The following is a 21,324-nucleotide window of genomic DNA, read 5'->3' as shown; positions in this document are numbered from 1 at the left end:
TTTCTTTAGCCATCCTTTCCATTTTCCTTTCCTTTACATTTATCTCCATTTCTTTAATATACTTCTGAATTTGCAATTCTTGTTCTTTCATCATTGCTTGAATCTGTAACTCTTTTTCTTTGATTGCCATCATCTTTTCTCTATGTTCCCTCTCCTCTTCTCTTTCTTTTTTCTATCCATTATTCCTTTTCTCTAACATTCTTAATATCTTTCACAAAAGATAGTTTCTTAGCAACGGATTATTTCTTTTCGCTAAGATCTTTAGACATTTGTGCTTTTTTTCTTATCCTTTCTCTTGCTCTTCTTTAATCCTTGTGGGCGAATGGGAGATTCCACACCGGTTCCGTCAGCCAACGGCGTTTCTGGATTTGATGATGATGAGTATGCTCCATATGCACTAACTTTGGTTCTCTTTGAGCCTCCACTCTGTGTAGGTAGTTGGCTTCTCCATTTTTACTCCAAACGAAGCATATTCCAATGCCTCTCAAAAGTAAATTTTTTACCATAATTTGTGAAATAAAATTTATAGGTCAACTCCTTTATATCATCAGCATTCGAACCAGTCCTTATATTTCGACTAGCTTGATCGTAGCAACTGGCAAATTGTGCAACTTTCTTGTTGATCTTATACCTTCGTTTCTTACATTCAATTGCCCCCCTTTTTATGTTGGAGCTGAATTCCACACAATAATTGTGAATTTGACTCCAAAATGTTTCTCCCTTTTAGTTGGTACCAACTATAGAGTCAGTTGAAACATTCAACCATGTACTGATCAACATCTCATATTCTTTCCATTGCCAATGTTAAATACTATCTTGTCTACGATTTTTAATGTCATCTTCAGTGAGGTCGATAGCATCTAATCCAAAAGGGTTGGAAAAATATGAATATTACAAATTTGGACTAGATTGCATCGGAGTCTGAGGGGATGGGTTAGAAGAGCCACCTGTAAGAAACGCGGCTAATTAACCGATTAAGTAAATAATTAATATTGTCCAAATTAGGTTCCAAAAATTTAGAATGAGAATTTGAGGATTTAAATATGATTTTTGGATTCAGTAGGTTTTTCTGAGTCAGAAAATGTATTTTCTGTGAAAAACTGAGAAAAACTGCGAACCGGTAGTTGAACCGATTCAAGTCTACCCGGTACTATGCGAGAAATACTGAAAACAGTCAAAAATCTTAGAAAAATATTAGAAATGGAAAATCGGACGTTAATTTTAAAGGTTTGGTCCAAAGTTAGGCCAAACGTGCTAAAAATGCTAACGGGTTGAACCGTGCCCAAGTTGGGCCCAAGCCTAACATATAAATAGGTCCATTAGTGAACCTAATTCAACACACAACACTTAAACACACACACACACCAGCTGAAAGGGGAGGAGGAGAAGAAACCCCCATTGACACTATTCACTATCATCTTCTCAAGCTCATATCTTGAGCTACAGAGCTCCAATCGCTGCACCGTTTGCGGCCACGCTTCCTTGCGAAGAGCTCTATGAAACCCACCCAAGAAACTGGTAAGAAAATCACAGAATCTTCTCAGCTCTTCTCTCCAAAGTTTCAAATCCTAGGGTTTTTGATTAAGTGGAAGTTTGTGTTTTGGTTGTTTAGGTGCTACTCCTTAGTGAGAAAATGTTGGGTTCTAGCCCAAATTTCAGTGGATGAGGTAGGATTCTCAAGAACCCTAGTAAATTGATAAATTGTAAGTATTAGGTTTTGATTTATGTGAAATATGTGATATTAGCATGAGTATTGGAGCTTGTTGGTGATTGTTTGTGCTTGATTGGAGTTGATTGGTAGCTTGGATTGTGGTTGAAAGCTCAAATTGTGCTTAATTGGGGTTTTGGTTCATATTGGGAATCGGCCAAGATATGGTTTCGGTTTTCTTTATGTAATATATAATATTCATAGACACTTCGGCTAGTGACCCATATGATAGGATTGGATTATATTGATTGTTTGGTTGGTTGAGATATGATGCATAATGAATTAATGAGTTTTGACTCTTTTGATGAGATATGCTGTTAATTTTGAAAAAAATGATGTTGAAGAGAAAGGTTGAGAAAAAGTTGGTATGAATGGTGGAGTTTGATACAAAGGGTGAGTTATGATGGGAAATTGAGTTTGGAATGGTTTGAATTGGTTTTGGTTGTGTTGCAAGGAATTGAGAAATTTATGCAATTTGCTAAAAACTGATTTTTAGTAAACTTTGATGGGTCATAACTTGTGCCTCAGTTTTCAAAAGTTGTTGAAATTTGTTTAGAATTAAATTCCATAGAAAAATCTTCAAATTGATATAAAGTTTGTAAAATTTATATTTTTGTAGAAGAAGTTATGATCGTTCAAAGTTTGGTGTCAAAATCTGAAATTCTGCAAATTTACAGAATTTTGTGATTTCTGGTATGTGCGCACACACAGCCTTGTGCGCACGCACACCCCTATGAAAATTTAAACCTGTACGCACGTACAGACCTGTGCGTACGCACACGAAGGGGAAGGCTTACTGTTTAGAGCGCTAGCACAGCTTGTGCGCACATATAATCAATGGAGTTTTACAACCTATGCGCATGCACACATTGGGAAAGGCGGTCTGTTGGGGCGCTAGCACAGCTTGTGCGAGGGAGAAGAATTATGAAAAGTTGTACTTGTGCGTACACACACCCCTATGCGCACGCACACGTTTTTAAAATCCTCTTGGGCATGTGCACGCACACCCCTGTGCGTACGCACACGCCCTGTTCTATAACTTAAACTTTGTTTTTAAACTATTTCACTTTTCCAACATGTTTGTGTACTTCTATGACACCTAATTAAGACTCTTGGGCTTAATATCGGGTATTAAAACATGGGAAAGGTCTTACGAGATTTGAGTTGGTATTATTTTGAAAAATTAGAGAACGGAGGCTTAGGTTTCTGGTATACTAGTGTGGGAAATTGTGATTCACACTTTTCACAACTCCGCACAACTAACCAGCAAGTGCACTGGGTCGTCCAAGTAATACCTTACATGAGTAAGGGTCGATCCCACGGAGATTATCGGCTTGAAGCAAGCTATGGTTATCTTGTAAATCTCAGTCAGGCGGATTCAAATGGTTATGAGTATTGATAATTAAAAGTAGGGGTGTGCATAGTTCAGTTTTTCCATAAACTGAACTGAAACTGCACTAAACCATTTTAAATGGTTTAGAAACTGAACCAAACTGCTTTGTCATATAAGAAACTGGTTTTAAACCAGTTTATAATACAGTGCACCAGTTTAAACCAGTTCATAAAAATAAAACTCCCTTGCTCTCCCTCCCTTCCCCCATCTCTCTCTCTCTCTCTCTCCTATTTTGTTTCTCTCTCTCTTCCTCTTTTCTCTCTCTCTCCCATTTTGTTTCTCTCTCTCTCTCTCTTCCTCTTTCTCTCTCTCTCTCTCTCCTTTTTTTTCTTTTCTCTCTCCTATTTCTCTCCCCCCCTTTCCTTATTTCTCTCTCTCTTTCTCCTCTTTCTTTCCTTCCCTTCCTTTCTCTCTTTTCTCTTTCTCTCTCAACCTTCTCTCACTCTATATCCCTCTTCTCTCTCTCCCCCTCTTTTCTCCAAAATAAGAGAGAGAGAAGGTTGAGAGAGAAAGAAAAGAGGGGGAGAATAGAGAGAGAGAAGGGAGAAAGAGAGAGAGAAGAGAGAAAGAGAGAGAGAGAGAGGGATATAGAGTGAGAGAAGGTTGAGAAAGAAAGAGAAAAGAGAGAAAGGAATGGAAGGAAAGAAAGAGGAGAAAGAGAGAGAGGAGGGCAAAGAAAGAGAGAGAAGAGGAGAGAGAAATAAGGGAAGGGGGAGAGAGAAATAGGAGAGAGAGAGAGAGAGAGAGAGAGAGAGAAAGAGGAAGAGAGAAGGGAGGGAGAGAGAGAAAGGAGGGAGAGGAGAGAGAAAGAAAGGGGAAGAGAGGGGGAGAGAGGAGAGGGAGAAAGAGGAGGAGAGAGAGAGAGGAAGAGAGACGGGAATAATTAAAAGATAAATAAACATAAAATAAAATAAAGTTACTTATGTAATTCATTGGTGAGAATTTCAGATAAGCGTTTGGAGATGCTTTGTTGCTTCTGAACCTCTGCTTTGCTATTGTCTTCTTCCAATCATGCATGCTCCCTTCCATGGCAAGCTATCGGATCTTCTCAGTGAAAATGGTCCTCTATGGTTTCTGCACGGCTAATCAACTATCGGATTTCTCGTCTCGGAGGAAAAATACCAGGCACAGCTACCGCATGGCTAATCATCTGTCGGTTCTTGCTAGCGTTGGAATAGGATTCATTGATCCTTTTACACACTGTCACTCCACCCAACATTCACAGGTTTGAAGCTCGTCACAGTCATTCCTTCCCAGATCCTACTCGGAATACCACAGACAAGGTTTAGACTTTTCGGATCTCAGGAATGGCTGCCAATGGTTCCAGCCTATACCACAAAGATACTAATCTCACGGACTTGGTCCGTGTATTAGATACCCAAGAGATACGCACTAAAGCTGTCGCCCAATGACTATGTTGAGCTCAGATAGAACGGGAGTGGTTGTCAGGCACGCATTCATAGAATTGAGAATAATGAAGAGTGTCACGGATCATATCATTCTCCAGATTGAAGTACGAGTGAGTATCTTAGAATAAAATCAAGCGTGATTGAATAGAAAAATAGTAGTAATTGCATTAATTCATGAAGAACAGCATAACTTCACACCTTAATCTATGGGTGTAGAAACTCCACCGTAGAAAATACATAAGTGAAAATAGTCTAGGCATGGCCGAATGGCCAGCCTCTCCAAACATGAAATATGGCATAAAGCTCCCTAAGTATAATAGTAAAAAGTGCAATTTATACTAAACTAGTAACATAGGTTTACAGAAAATGAGTAACTAAGTGCAGATAGTGCAGAAATCCACTTCCGGGGCCCACTTGGTGTGTGCTTGGGCTGAGCATTGAAGCTTTCACGTACATAGGCCATCCTTGGAGTTAAACGCCAGCTTGGGTGCCAATTTGGGCGTTCGACTCCAGTTTTGGTGCCAGTTATGGCGTTTTACTCCAGAAAGGGTTCTCAGGTGGGCGTTTGAATGCCAGTTTGGGCCATCAAATCTCGGACAAAGTATGGACTATTATATATATGCTGGAAATCCCAAGATGTCTACTTTCTAACGTAATTGAGAGCGCGCCAATTGGACTTCTGTAGCTCCAGTAAATCCATTTCGAGTGCAGGAGGGTCAGAATCCAACAGCATCTGCAGTCCTTTTTCAGCCTCTGAATCAGATTTTTGTTCAGGTCCCTCAATTTCAGCCAGAAAACACCTGAAATTACAGAAAAACACACAAACTCATAGTAAAGTCCAGAAATGTGATTTTTGCATAAAAACTAATAAAAATATAATAAAAAATAACTAAAACATACTAAAACGTATGTAAAAATAATGCCAAAAAGGGTATAAATTATCCGCTCATCACAACACCAAACTTAAATTGTTGCTTGTCCCCAAGCAACTAAAGACAAAATAGGATAAAAAGAAGAAAAAATACAATAAATCTCAAAAATATCAATGAAGATTAGTTTTGATTAGATGAGCGAGACTTGTAGCCTTTTAGCTTCTGAACAGTTTTGGCATCTCATTTTATCCTTTGAAGTTCAGAATGGTTGGCATCCATAGGAACTTAGAATTCAGATAGTGTTATTGATTCTCCTAGTTCAGTATATTGATTCTTGAACACAGCTACTTTATGAGTCTTGGCCGTGACCCTAAGCATTTTGTTTCCAGTATTACAACCAGTATTACCAACGGATACATAAATGCCACAGACACATAATTGGGTGAACCTTTTCAAATTGTGACTCAACTTTGCTAGAGTCCCCAGTTAGAGGTGTCCATAGCTCTTAAGCACACTCTTTTTACTTTGGACCACGACTTTAACCGCTCAGTCTCAAGCTTTTCACTTGACACCTTCACGCCACAAGCACATTGTTAGGGACAGCTTGATTTAGCCGCTTAGGCCAGGATTTTATTCCTTTGGGCCCTCTTATCCATTAATGCTCAAAGCCTTGGATCCTCTTTACCCTTGCCTTTTGGTTTAAAGGGTTATTGGCTTTTTCTGCTTTCTTTTTCTTTTTCTTTTGTTCTTTACTTTTTGCCCCCTTTTTTTTCCGCAAGCTTTGCTTTTCACTGCTTTTTCTTGCTTCAAGAATCAATTTTATGATTTTTCAGATTATCAATAACATTTCTCCTTTTTCATTATTCTTTCAAGAGCCAACAATTTTAACATTCATGAACAACAAATTTAAAAATATGCATTGTTCAAGCATTCATTCAAAACATAAAAAGTATTACCACCACATTAAAATAATTAAACTAATTTCAAGATAAAATTCAAAATTCATGTACTTCTTGTACTTTTGCAAATAAAAGCATTTTTTATTTAAGAAAGGTGATGGATTCATAGGACATTCATAGCTTTAAGATATAGACACTTAAACACTAATGATCATGTAATAAAGACACAAACATAGACAAAATATAAATCATATAATTCAAAAAATAGAAAAATAAAAACAAGGAAATTAAAGAACGGGTCCACCTTAGTGATGGCGGCTAGTTCTTCCTCTTGAAGATCTTATTGAGTGCTTGAGCTCCTCTATGTCTCTTCCTTGCCTTTGTTTCTCATCTCTTATGGCCTTTTGGTCCTCTCTGATTTTATGTAGGATGATGGAGTGCTCTTGGTGCTCCATCCTTAGTTGCCCCATGTTGGAACTCAATTCTCCTAAGGAGGTGTTGATTTGCTCCCAATAGTTTTGTGAAGGAAAGTGCATCCCTGGAGGCATCTCAGGGATTTCTTGATGAGGAATTTCCTCATGCTCTTGTTGAGGTCCATGAGTGGGCTCTCTTGTTTGCTCCATCCTCTTCTTAGTGATGGGCTTGTCTCCTTCAATGATGATGTCTTCCTCTATGACAATTCCAACTGAATTGCATAGGTTACAGATGAGATGAGGGAAGGCTAACCTTGCCAAAGTAGAGGGCTTGTCTGCCACCTTATAGAGTTCTAGAGGTATGATCTCATGAACTTCTACTTTCTCTCCATTCATGATACTATGGATCATGATAGCCCGGTCTATTGTAACTTCAGACCGGTTGCTAGTAGGAATGAGAGAGCGTTGGATAAACTCCAACCATCCCCTAGCCACGGGTTTGAGGTCAAGCCTTCTTAGTTGAACCGGCTTGCCTCTTGAGTCTCTCTTCCATTGAGCTCCTTCCATACAGATGTCCATGAAGACTTGGTCCAACCTTTGATCAAAATTGACCCTTCTAGTGAAAGAATGAGGATCTCCTCTCATCATTGGTAAGTTAAATGCCAACTTCACATTTTCCGGACTGAAATCCAAGTAATTCTCCCGAACCATTGTGAGCCAATTCTTTGGGTTGGGGTTCATACTTTGATCATGGTTCTTAGTGATCCATGCATTGGCATAGAGCACTTGAACTATTAAGATTCTAACTTGTTGGATTGGGTTGGTGAGAGTTTTCCAACCTTTTCTTCGAATCTCACGTCGGATCTCCGGATATTCACTCTTTTTTAGCATGAAGGGGACCTCGGAGATCACCTTTTTCCTGGCCACAACTTCATAGAAGTGTTCTTGATGGACTTTTGAGATGAATCTCTCCATCTCTCATGACTCAAAGGTGGAAGCAATTGCCTTCCCTTTCCTCTTTCTAGAGGTTTCTCCGGTCTTAGGTGCCATTAATGGTTATGGAAAAACAAAAAAAACCAGAGCTTTTTCCACACCAAACTTAAAAGGTTTGCTCGTCCTCGAGCAAAAGAAGAAAGAAAGGAGTAGAAGAAGAAGAAATGGAGGAGATGGAGGGTAGTGTGGGTTTCGGCCAAGGGGGAAAGAATTGTTTGTGATGTGTGAAAGTGAAGGTAGTGAGGAGGGGTATTTATAGGGTAGGAGAGAGAGGGAATTCGATCATGAAGGGGTGGGTTTGGGAGGAAAATGGTTTGAATTTGAATGATGAGGTAGGTGGGGTTTATGATGGATGGATGTGAGTGATGAAGAGAATATGCGGAAGAGGGTAGGATATGATAGGTGAATGGTGTTTGGGAAAGAGGTATTGATGTGATTGGTCAAGAGTATTTGGGGAAGAGTGTTATGGAAAGGTGTGAAGAGGAGAGAAGAAGAGTTCGGGTAGGTGGGGATCCTGTGGAGTCCACAAATCCTGAGGTGTCAAGGAATTTTGCTCCCTACACCATTCTGGCGTTCAAACGCCCTCAGTGTGCCAATTCTGGCATTAAACGCCAGCTCTGCTACCTTTCCTGGCATTAAACGCCAGTCTGCTGCCCCTTTCTGGCATTTAACGCCAGCCAGACACCCTTTTCTGGCGTTAAACGCCTAGAGTGCTGCTCATTCTGGCATTTAACGCCCAGAATGCTGTCAGGCTGGGCGTTAAACGCCCATTCTGCTATCCTTACTGGCGTTTAAATGCCAGTAAGCCTGTCCTCCAGGGTGTGCTATTTTTGATTTTTTCTTTAGTTCTGCAGTTGTTTTTATGACTTCACATGATCATCAACCTAAAGAAAACATAAAATAGCAATGGAAAATAAATAAATATAATTAAATAACATTGGGTTGCCTCCCAATAAGCGCTTCTTTATTGTCAATAGCTTGACAGTGAGCTCTTAGAGAGCTTCACAGAGACTCAGAGCTTAATGGTGGACTTCCAACACCAAATATAGAAGTTGAGTGTGGGGGCTCTGTTTGACTCTGTATTGAGAGAAGCTTTTCATGCTTCCTCTCCATGGTTACAGAAGAAGATCCTTGAGCCTTAAACACAAGGTAGTCCTCATTCAGTTGCAGGACTAACTCTCCTCTGTCCACATAAATCACAGCTTTTGCTGTGGCTAGGAAGGGTCTTCCAAGGATAATGGATTCATCCTCTTCCTTCCCAGTGTCTAGGATTATGAAATCAGCAGGGATGTACAGGTCTTCAACCTTCACTAAGACATCCTCTACAACTCTATAAGCCTGTTTCCTTGATTTGTCTGCCAACTCTAATAAGAATTTAGCAGCTTGTACCTCAAAGATCCCTAGTTTCTCTATTACAGAGAGTGGCATGAGGTTTATACCTGACCCCAGGTCACGCAAAGCCTTCTTAATGGTCATGGTGCCTTTGGTACAAGGTATTAAGAACTTTCCGGGATCCGGTTTCTTTTGAGGTAATTTCTATTGAACCAAGGCATTCAGTTCATTGATGAGCAATGGAGGTTCATCCTCCCAAGTCTCATTACCAAATAACTTGGCATTAAGCTTCATGATTGCTCCTAGATATTGAGCAACTTGCTCTTCAATAATATCTTCATCCTCTTCAGAGGAAGAATACTCATCAGAGCTCATGAATGGCAACAGTAAGTTCAATGGAATCTCTATGGTCTCTATATGAGCCTCAGATTCCTTTGGTTCCTCATTAGGGAACTCCTTAGTGGTCAGTGGACATCCATGGAGGTCTTCCTCATTGGAAATCACTGCCTCTTCCTCCTCTACAGGTTCGGCCATGTTGGACATATTGATGACCTTGCACTCTCTTTTTGGATTCTCTTCTGTATTGCTTGGGAGAGCACTAGAAGGGATTTCAGTAACTCTTTTACTCAGCTGACCAACTTGTGCCTCCAAATTTCTGATGGAGGACCTTGTTTCAGTCATGAAACTGAGAGTGGTCTTAGATAGATCAGAGACTATGGTTGCTAAGTCAGAGAGGTTCTGATTAGAATTCTCTGTCTGTTGCTCAGAAGATGATGGAAAAGGCTTGCTATTGCCAAACCTATTTCTCCCACCATTATTATTATTGAAGCCTTGATTAGGATTTTACTGCTCTTTCCATGAGAAATTAGGATGATTCCTCCATGAAGGATTGTAAGTGTTTCCATATGATTCTCCTGTGTAATTCACCTCTTCCATTGCAGGATTCTCAGGGTCATAAGCTTCTTCTTCAGAGGAAGCTTCTTTAGTACTGCTGGATACAGCTTGCATTCCAGTCAGACTCTGAGAAATCATATTGACTTGCTGAGTCAATATTTTGTTCTGAGCCAATATGGCATTCAGAGTATCAATCTCAAGAATTTCTTTCTTCTGAGTCATCCCATTATTCACAGGATTTCTTTCAGAAGTATACATGAATTGGTTATTTCAACCATTTTCAATGAGTTCCTGGGCTTCTGCAGGCGTCTTCTTTAGATGAAGAGATCCACCAACAGAGTAATCCAATGACATCTTGGACAATTCAGACAGACCATCATAGAATATACATAGGATGCTCCATTCTGAAAGAATATCAAAAGGACACTTTCTGATCAATTGCTTGTATCTTTCCCAAGCTTCATAGAGGTATTCACCTTCCTTCTGTCTGAAGGTTTGGACTTCCACTCTAAGCTTGCTCAACTTTTGAGGTGGAAAGAATTTGGCCAAGAAAGCATTGACCAACTTTTTCCAAGAGTTCAGGCTTTCTTTAGGTTGTGAGTCCAACCATGTCCTAGCTCTGTCTCTTACAGCAAAGGGGAAAAGCATAAGTCTGTAGACCTCGGGATTAACCCCATTGGTCTTGACAGTGTCACAGATTTGCAAGAATTCAGCTAAGAACTGATGAGGATCTTCCAATGGAAGTCCATGAAAGTTGCAATTCTGCTGCATTAGAGAAACTAATTGAGGCTTAAGCTCAAAGTTGTTTGCCCTAATTGCAGGAATTGAGATGCTTCTTCCATAGAAGTCAGAAGTTGGTGCAGTAAAGTCACCAAGCACCTTCCTTGCATCTCTACCATTGTTATTGGGTTCGGCCATGTCTTCTTCTTTTTCGAAAATTTTTGGAAGGTCCTCTCCAGAGTGTTGTGTTTTAGCTTCTCTTAGCTTTCTCTTCAGAGTCCTTTCAGGTTCAGGATTAGCTTCAACAAGAATGTCCTTATCCCTATTTCTGCTCATAAAAAAAAGAAGAGAATAGAAAAGAAGAGAAATCCTCTATCTCACAGTATAGAGATTCCTTTATTTAAGCAGAAGAATGGAAGAATAGAAGAATGAGGTCGAGAGGGAATAAGAAGAAGTCAAACACAGAGAAAGGGAGAGGGTTCGAATTTAAAGAAGAGAGATGTTAGTGAATAAATAAAAGAAATAGAAAGAGATAAGAGAGAAGGAGAATTCGAAATTTAAAATAAAATAAAAATATTTTTGTTTTTATTTTAATTATTAGTTAGAATTCGAAATTATTAAAAGAAATAAAATAAAATTAAAATTTAAAACAATTAGTTAATTAAAAAGAATTTTGAAAAAGTGGTGAGGGGTTTTCGAAAATTAGAGAGAGAAAAGTAGATAGCTGGTTTTGAAAAAGATAAGAAATAGTAAACTTTTAAAATTAAAACAAACAAGTGAAAACAAACACTTGAAAAATCCCACTTGACTTGTTTGTTAATTGAAAAAGATTTGAAAATAAATTTTGAAAAGATGAGAGGTTAGAAAAAGATTTTGAAATTAAGTTTTGAAAAAGATATGATTGAAATTAATTTTGAAAAAGATTTGAAAAGGAAGTTAAAAAGATTTGATTTTTGAAATTAAAGTTGATTACTTGACTAACAAGAAACTAAAAGATATGATTCCAGAATTTAAAGATTGATCCTTTCTTAATAGGCAAGTAACAACTTGCAAATTTTTGACTCAAAACGTTAAATATTAGTAATAATTTCGAAAAATATGAAATACAAATAAGAGAAATATTTTGAAAATCAATTTTGGAGAATTTTCGAAAAACATGAAAGAAAAATGAAAAGGATTTGATTTTGAAAAAGATTTGAAAAGATAGAATTTTTAATTTGAAATTTTGACTTGACTAACAAGAAACAACTAAATTTAAAACTTTTGACTAAATCAACCCAAAATTTCGAAATTTATGAGTAAAATAAGGGAAAGATATTATTTTTTATTTTTAAATTTTTAATGAGGATAGAAAAAAATGACAAAATGACACAAAACATAAAAGTTTAAGATCAAAACAAAAAATGCATGCAAGAACACTTTGAATGTCAAGATGAACACCAAAAATACTTTGAAGATCATAATGAACATCAAGAACATATTTTTGAAAACTTTTCAAGAAAAGAAAGACATGCAAGACACCAAACTTAGAACTTTTTAATGTTTAGACACTAATAATTAAAAATTGCACAAGAAAAACAAGAAAAGACACAAAACAAGAAAAATTAAAGATCAAACAAGGAAAATCATCAAGAACAACTTGAAGATCAAAGAAGAACACAATGCATGAATTTTCGAATATTTAAGAAAATTAAAAAGATGCAATTGACACCAAACTTAAAATTTGACACTAGACTCAAACAAGAAACACAAAATTTTTGGTTTTTTGTGGTTTTATTAAGTTTTTTTTTTGTATATTTTCGAAATTATTTTGGCAAAAGAAAATAGAGATACAAAATTTTTAATAAGAATTCTGGGATTCATGCAATGTTAGTCTAAAGCTTCGGTCCAAAAGAATTAGACATGGCTAAATGGTCAGCCAAGCTTTAGCAGAGCATTACATACAACAGCCAAATTGATGGGAACCAAAAGGCTCCTGCAAAGATAAGTGAAAACCTCAGTCCAAAAGATTAGACATGGCTTAACAGCCAGCCAGGCTTCAACATATCTCATGAAATTCTAGAATTCATTCTTAAAAATTCTGAAGAACAATTTTTTTTTTGAATTTTTCGAAAACTGAAAAATTTTTTTGTATTTTTTTGAAAATAAAAAATAAAAAAATAAAAAGCTTAAACATAAAATAAAATTACCTAATCTAAGCAACAAGATGAACCGTTAGTTGTCCAAACTCGAACAATCCCCGGCAACGTCGCCAAAAACTTGGTGTGGGAAATTGTGATTCACACTTTTCACAACTCCGCACAACTAACCAGCAAGTGCACTGGGTCGTCCAAGTAATACTTTACGTGAGTAAGGGTCGATCCCACAGAGATTGTTGGCTTGAAGCAAGCTATGGTTATCTTGTAAACCTCAGTCAGGCGGATTCAAATGGTTATGAGTATTGATAATTAAAAGATAAATAAACATAAAATAAAATAAAGTTACTTATGTAATTCATTGGTGAGAATTTCAGATAAGCGTTTGGAGATGCTTTGTTGCTTCTGAACCTCTGCTTTCCTATTGTCTTCCAATTATGCATGCTCCCTTCCATGGCAAGTTGTAGGATCCTCTCAGTGAAAATGGTCCTCTACGGTTTCTGCACGGCTAATCAACTGTCGGATCCTGCTAGCATCGGAATAGGATCCATTGATCCTTTTGTACACTGTCACTTCACCCAACATTCACAGGTTTGAAGCTCGTCACAGTCATCCATTCCGAAATCCTACTCGGAATACCACAGACAAGGTTTAGACTTTTTGGATCTCAGGAATGACAGCCAATGGTTCTAGCCTATACCACAAAGATACTAATCTCACGGACTTGGTCCGTTTATTAGATACCCAAGAGATACGCACTCAAGCTGTCGCCCAATGACTATGTTAAGCTCAGATAGAACGGGAGTGGTTGTCAGGCACGCGTTCATAGAATTGAGAATAATGATGAGTGTCACGGATCATATCATTCTCCAGATTGAAGTACGAGTGAGTATCTTAGAATAGAATCAAGCGTGATTGAATAGAAAAACAGTAGTAATTGCATTAATTCATGAAGAACAGCAGAACTCCACACCTTAATCTATGGGGTGTAGAAACTCCACTGTAGAAAATACATAAGTGAAAATAGTCTAGGCATGGCCAAATGGCCAGCCACTCCAAATGTGAAATATGGCATAAAGCTCCCTAAGTATAATAGTAAAAAGTGCTATTTATACTAAACTAGTAACTTAGGTTTACAGAAAATGAATAACTAGGTGCAGATAGTGCAGAAATCCACTTCTGGGGCCCACTTGGTGTGTGCTTGGACTGAGCATTGAAGCTTTTATGTGCATAGGCCATCCTTGGAGTTAAACGCCAGCTTGGGTGCCAGTTTGGGCGTTTAACTCCAATTTTGGTGCCAGTTCTGGCGTTTTACTCCAGAAAATGGTCTCAAGTGGGCGTTTGAACGCCAGTTTGGGCCATCAAATCTCGGGCAAAGTATGGACTATTATATATTGCTGGAAAGCCCATGATGTCTACTTTCCAAAGCAATTAAGAGCACGCCAATTGGGTTTCTGTATCTCCAGAAAATCTATTTCGAGTGCAGGAGGGTCAGAATCCAACATCATCTTCAGTCCTTTTTCAGCCTCTGAATAAGATTTTTGCTCAGGTCTCTCAATTTCAGCCAAAAAATACCTAAAATTATAGAAAAGCACAAAAACTCATAGTAAAGTCCAAAAATGTGATTTTTGCATAAAAACTAATAAAAATATAATAAAAATTAACTAAAACATATTAAAAACTATGTAAAAACATTGCCAAAAAGGGTATAAATTATCCGCTCATCATGTACTGAGGATGGGTTTAGTGGATTGAGAAGAGCGAAAGATGTATGAATTGAGAAAGTGATGAACTAACGAGTTCGGAATGAAAATGTTGAATTGACAGTGGTTGAGATGAGTCGAGGACTCGGAAAGAGATGATGGATCCATGATATACTGAAAATGTTTTCTGAAAAACCACTGATGTATCATTTTATATTGAGATTGTTGACACGCGCGCCCGGCAGGGATGGTGGTTAATCCCGCCTGTCGAGGTAGCGGCGGCGGCATAAGGACGGTGGTTAATCCCGCTTACGTTGAGATGTGAGGTCTGTGGCAAGAGTATCCCGCTCGCATCCCTTCGGGTCAATAGAGTGTGCAGGCACAAAATCCTGGACGGTGATCCGAGCACCATATTTCGGGGGTTCCAATGATGACTCCGAAGGGCGACATCTCCATGGAGATGTGTTGGGTTGGCAGTTGAACTGACAATGTGATATTACAACCAATAGGACAGGCATTCATCATGTGCATCTTCTACCTGTTTGTTTGCTTTTCCGACTTGTAATTATATGCCTAAATTGTATAACATGTCTACTTGCTTACTTGAATTACCTGCCTTATATGCTTCTACTTGTGTTTTACTTGCATTGATTTTACTTGTGCTTTCTACTGGGATTGAGGAGGTTCGGAAGGCGGTGGCGATGGAATTGCATGGGGGATAGGTTGGTGAAGGCTGTGGGACAGCGGAGGACTGTTAGACTAGAAAATCCCTTAAGTTAGATTGCCCCTTAAGTATGTTAAGCTTTTAAGTTATGTTAAGGTTTTATATATGCTTTACTATTTCTAGTTATGTCTTAAGATTGAATCTTGTGATGGATATGAAGTCTAGGATTGCCTTTGGCATCCCAGGGCCTTATATCTTACATCACTGGGCATTGTTACCATACTGAGAACCTCCGGTTCTCATACCATATTTTTGTTGTATTTTTTAGATGCAGGTCGCAACCCACCTCGGTAAGTTGTTTGGATGGTGACAGAAGCGGAGGATCATGATACTTTTTGGAGTCTTTTTGATTATTTTGTTTACATTCTCTCACTTTTGTATCTCGCTTTTGCCTAGAGGCTTGTATTGAGAGAGAAAAACTTGTATAAGCTATTTTAAACTTCAGATTCTGTTTTGTCTTTACATATGGCTAGCCGGCTTAAACTCTACGAGCCGTGGCTAGATTTTTATGATATTATACTCTTATCTTTTGTTATATTATATTTATATCTTGTGCTTTAATTTAGTAGCTCCGTTAGTACGTTTTGCATTTTTCACATCCTGTTTTTGAGCTATGTCCTTCATCGGGCTTCTAGATTATATTAATTCCTTCTATATAGTATATGTATGAGCTTAGAACTATCGTAACCTTTGATTAACCTTTGCTTTACGGCGTGAATTAAGGCTTAGGCTAATTAGGGTGTTATATTTAGTGGTATCAGAGCAGTTCGTCCTCGTGAGCCCGAGGGATGGACCGATTGTACTTCATTGCATACTCTGTGTGTCTTTTCTTTGATGCTATTAGGTTATCTACTTGATATTGCGTAGCATGCTTGTTTGTGAGTGCCTGTTTGGGATAATTGAAGCACTAGGCTTTTGATATTGAGACTGATCACCTTGAGATCGATTGTTTGGTGTAGACAGGAACCCTAATGGCCACTCACGGACGAGGTCGTACACGTTCACGAGCCGAGAGTAGAAACACGCAACCGGCCGATAACCATGCCGAATTTATAGCGGCGATGGCGAATCTTGCAAACACCATGGAGGCTAATGCTGCTGCGACTCTGCAAGCTGTGCAGAGGTTAGGCCAACCGGCTGGGAATGGAAAGGGGAATGGCGAAGGAAACACGAATGATAATATTGAAGGGAACGGTGATAACATGGGAGGTGCTCCGATGACCTTGGCGACTTTCCTCAAGGTTTATCCGCCAAATTTCAGAGGATAGACTAACCCTACAGAAGTGGACAACTTGTTCCAAGCCATGGAGCGTGCTTTATAGGTGCAGCATGTTCCGAATAATCAATATGTGGAATTTGCTGCTTATTAGCTTCTGGGAGAAGCCCAACATTGGTGGCAAGCCGAGTGCCGCTTGCTACAGCTTCAAAATGCTGACGTTCCTTGGGATATATTCCAAACGGCCTTCTATAGAAAGTATTTTTCTGAGTCTGCAAGGGAAGCGAAGGAGATGAAACTTATGCAGCTGAAGCAAGGTTCCTTGTCTGTGGCAGATTATACTAGCAAATTTTAGGAGCTTTGTAGGTTTTCTAAGGTATGTTAGAGTTCCTTGTCTGTGGCAGATTATACTAGCAAATTTGAGATTGTTAGGTATTTGGAGTTTGAGACAAGTTTTGTAAGTAATTGAAAAAAGAGTTGAGTTAGTTTGGATTGATTTTTTCGAACAAAAAATAATAGCAGTAGAATTTGATTTCATAAACTTTGAAAGAAGATGTAGAAGAGTAGAAGAAAGTGTGAGAATAGAAGTGTATGTAAGTAGTATATATAGAGTAACAAAATATTAATTTATTAATAATAACGATAACATATTAAACGGCTAATTTTGCAACGGCTAGTTTTGTAATGTGGTTAGCATTTCAAATTTCATAAATAAAAATAAACAACTCACTAAAAATTTATTTTAGCATAGTCTCTCTATACTCATTTAAGAGGTTGAGGTTTGAATCTCCCTATCTTTAGTTAAAAAAAAAAACAAATGTCTATATATTATTGGTTAAATTAAAAAAAAGAGAGTCCCTTTAAAAGGGCTTCTATTGCTTTGAAACACGTGAAGAAACTTTCTTTCTGTTTATTTCAACGATAGGCCATCATCTTTTACTAACACATAGTGAATGAGGTTTCAAATTCTTTTACCATTGAAATTGCTCTAACGGTGCCAAACAGATAGCTCATCCTATTCCATCCGACCTATCCCGACTCGGTAAAGCCTGCTCAAAAAAGGATGGATCGACTCTCCTGCCGAAATAAAACAGACTGAAAATGCATTCCCATAGTGAAATTTCTACGTGTCATCTTCTAGGTTCATTCTCAATTTCTTGAAAAAAAGGTTATTCCCATAGTGAAATTTCTACGTGTCATCTTTCAGGTTCATTCTCAATTTCTAACATGTGTGTTTTCTGATATGTGTGTTTATCCATTAAAATTTCCATGCCTTCAGTCATTAATATCATGACTTTTATTACCATAATAACACCTGCATCAAACTATTTTCATTACACCATATTTTTTATGACTGCATCTGAGTTTTTTATCCTCCTTTTCCAGTTTGCTTTATAGTTTATATGTACATATAACCTGAAATTTTCAAATTTCAAAATTTGAATTCAAAATCAAAATTAAAAAAGTGATTCTCTCCATTCTTTTTTTTCAGTTTTATCTCTTCCTCCTCTTCTTTGGTTCTTCTCCTTCTTCACCTTCAGTTCCTCTTCCTTTTTTCTCCTACGTTCACTGATTCTATTTTTGTAAAATCTTCTTCTTTTTCTATCTTCCCTAATTTAAGTTGGAGGTGGAGATTATTGAGTTCATGTACGCACCAAGGCAAAGTTAAGGCAGTGGATGAGGTTGTGAAAGCTATGGTGGTGGATCATAATATGGCGGTGGTGTTGCAGTGAGTGCAGTGGAGTTTGTGGTGGTCATCGATGATGTGGTGATGGATACGAAGGAGGAAGCGGCGGAAGAGAGCAAATCGATAAAAAGTACTGAGTCACCCGGCCACAGAGAGCACAACAGCGATATGATATTTTTATATTTTTCTCTATCTTTCTATCCAAGTTATTTCTCGTATTCGTCTTCATTTTCAATACGTTCCTGATGTCTGTTCTTTTACATTTTTTCAAATTTTAATTCCAACTAAATCTGCATGTAATTTAAAATTAAAATTTGAATTTTAAATATGCACAACCTTATCAAGTATTCAATCTATCTCTCAGATAATTAATGAGCGGATAATTTATACGCTTTTTGGCATTATTTTTAGTATGTTTTTAGTAGAATCTAATTACTTTTAGGGGTGTTTTTAATAGATTTTATGTTAAATTCACATTTCTGGACTTTACTATGAGTTTGTATGTTTTTCTGTGATTTCAGGTATTTTCTGGCTGAAATTGAGGGACTTGAGCAAAAATCAGATTCAGAGGTTGAAAAAGGACTGCTGATGCTGTTGGATTCTAACCTCCCTGCACTCAAAGTGGATTTTCTGGAGCTACAGAACTCGAAATGGCGCGCTTCCACTTGCGTTGGAAAGTAGACATCCAGGGCTTTCCAGCAATGTATGATAGTCCATACTTTGGCCAAGAATAGACGATGTAAACGGGGGTTCAACACCAGCTTTCTACCCAAATCTGGCGTCCAGCGCCAGAAAAGGAGCCAAAACCAGAGTTGAACGCCCAAACTGGCACAAAAGCTGGCGTTCAACTCCAAGGAGGACCTCTGCACGTGCAACACTTAAAGCCCAGCCTAAGCACACACCAAGTGGGCCCCAGAAGAGGATTTATGCATCAATTACTTACTTCTGTAAACCCTAGTGACTAGTTTATTATAAATAGGACCTCTTACTATTGTATTTGACATCTTTGGACGCCTGGTTATCTCCATTCGCTTATCTGAAATTCCAACCAATGATTTACATAAGTACCTCTATCCCTATCTTATTAATTATTATTCGAAAACACCATTATCCATTTATATCTGCCTGACTGAGATTTACAAGGTGACCATAGCTTGCTTCATACCAACACTCTCAAAGCAGAGTCAACCCAAGCCTCCACAGTCGAACTCTAAGTTTGGTGTTGGGAGGCCACAACCAAACTCTAAGTTTGGTGTTGAACTCCCATATCCAAACTCTAAGTTTGGTGTTGGAGAATCTCAACAAAGCTCTGCACATTTGTGAGGCTCCATGAGAGCCCACTGTCAAGCTATTGACATTAAAGAAGCGCTTGTTGGGAGGCAACCCAATGTTTATCTATCTAACTCTATTATTATTGTTTTTCATGTCTTCTTAGGTTAATGATCATGTGGAGTCACAAAATCAATAGAAAAATTGAAAACGGAATCAAAAACAGCAGAAGAAAAATCACACCCTGGGGGAGCATCTGCCTGGCGTTCAAACGCCAGAACAGAGCATGGTTCTGGCGCTGAACGCCCAAAATGGCAGCATCCTGGCGCTGAACGCCCAGAACAAGCATGGTTCTGGCGTTCAACGCCAGAAATGGCAGCAAATGGGCGTTGAACGCCCAAAATGGCCACCAACCTGGCGCTGAACCCCCAGAGTTGTGTGCAAGGGCATTTTACATGCCTAAATTGGTGCAGGGATGTAAATGCCTTGACACCTCAGGATCTGTGGACCCCACAGGATCCCCACCTACCTCATCATCTCTCTTTCCATTCATGATCATCCCTTCTGTTTTCCATTTACCACTCACATCCATACAACCACTACCTTCAAAATTCAACATCTCTCTCTCACCCAATCCCACCCATATGGCCGAATACACAGCATCCTGGTGCTGAACGCCCAGAACAAGCATGGTTCTGGCGTTCAACGCCAGAAATGGCAGCAAATGGGCGTTGAACGCCCAAAATAGCCACCAACCTGGCGCTGAACGCCAGAGTTGTGTGCAAGGGCATTTTACATGCCTAAATTGGTGCAGGGATGTAAATACCTTGACACCTCAGGATCTGTGGACCCCACAGGATCCCCACCTACCTCATCATCTCTCTTTCCATTCATGATCATCCCTTCGAAGGAGGAGCAGCAAAGGCAAGGAAGAGGCATAGAAGAGCTCAATGACATCACTAAGGTGGACTCATTCCTTGTTCTTACTTTCTCTGTTTTTCGTTTTCTATGTTATGGTGCTTATCTATGTTTGTGTCTTCATTACATGATCATTAGTAGTTAGTAACTATGTCTTAAAGATGAAAAATCATAAAAATGAGTCTTGAAGAAAGAAAAAGCAGCAAAGAACAAAGCTTGCAGAAAAAAAAAAAAAAATAGGCGAAAAAAAATAGAAAGAAAAAGAAAAAGGCAAGAGCAAAAAGCCAATAACCCTTAAAACCAAAAGTCACAATTTGTGCACCAATAATCAACTTTTGAAGATGGATAAGGTTGATTATCTGAGAGATAGATTGAATGCTTGATAAGGTTGTGCATATTTAAAATTCAAATTTTAATTTCAAATTACATGCAGATTTAGTTGGAATTAAAATTTGAAAAAAAAAATGTAAAAGAACAGACATCAGGAACGTATTGAAAATGAAAATGAATACGGAAAATAACCTGGATAGAAAGATAGAGAAAAATATAAAAATATCATATCGCTATTGTGCTCTCTGTGGCAGGGCGACTCAGTACTTTTCATCGATTCGCTCTCTTGCGCTACTGCCTCCTCTGTATCCATCACCACATCATCGATGACTACCACAAACTCCACTGCACCTACTGTAACACCACCGCCATATTATGATCCACCACCATAGCTGTCACAACCTTATCCACCGCCTTAACTTTGCTTTGGTGCGTACATGAACTCTATAATCTCCACTTCCAACTTAAATTAGGAAGAAGAAGAAGAAGATTATACAAAAATAGAATCAGTGAACGTAGGAGAGAAAAGGAAGAGGATATGAAGGTGAAAAAGGTGAATAAGGAGAAGAATCGAAGAAGAGGAAGAAGAGATAAAACTGAAAACAAAGAATGGAGAGAATCACTTTTTTAATTTTGAATTTGAATTCAAATTCTGAAATTTGAAAATTTCAGGTTATGTGTACATATAAACTATAAAGCAAACTGGAAA

The 21,324-nt window shown here is 38.3% G+C and overlaps 1 long non-coding RNA gene across 1 annotated transcript in view; it reads left to right on the top strand.

The window, feature by feature from the left end:
• Positions 1–18,252, top strand: part of LOC107617093 — a 20,317-nt gene extending 2,065 nt beyond the window's left edge. The window contains exons 2-3 of the long non-coding RNA XR_001614796.2: positions 2,386–2,391; positions 18,033–18,252. This is a non-coding gene — a long non-coding RNA (uncharacterized LOC107617093). The remainder of the gene's footprint in view (positions 1–2,385; positions 2,392–18,032) is intronic.

This window comes from Arachis ipaensis, chromosome B09, assembly GCF_000816755.2.
Source record: "Arachis ipaensis cultivar K30076 chromosome B09, Araip1.1, whole genome shotgun sequence".
NCBI classification, from domain to species: domain Eukaryota; kingdom Viridiplantae; phylum Streptophyta; class Magnoliopsida; order Fabales; family Fabaceae; genus Arachis; species Arachis ipaensis.
This window is presented reverse-complemented; position numbering and strand designations above follow the sequence as displayed.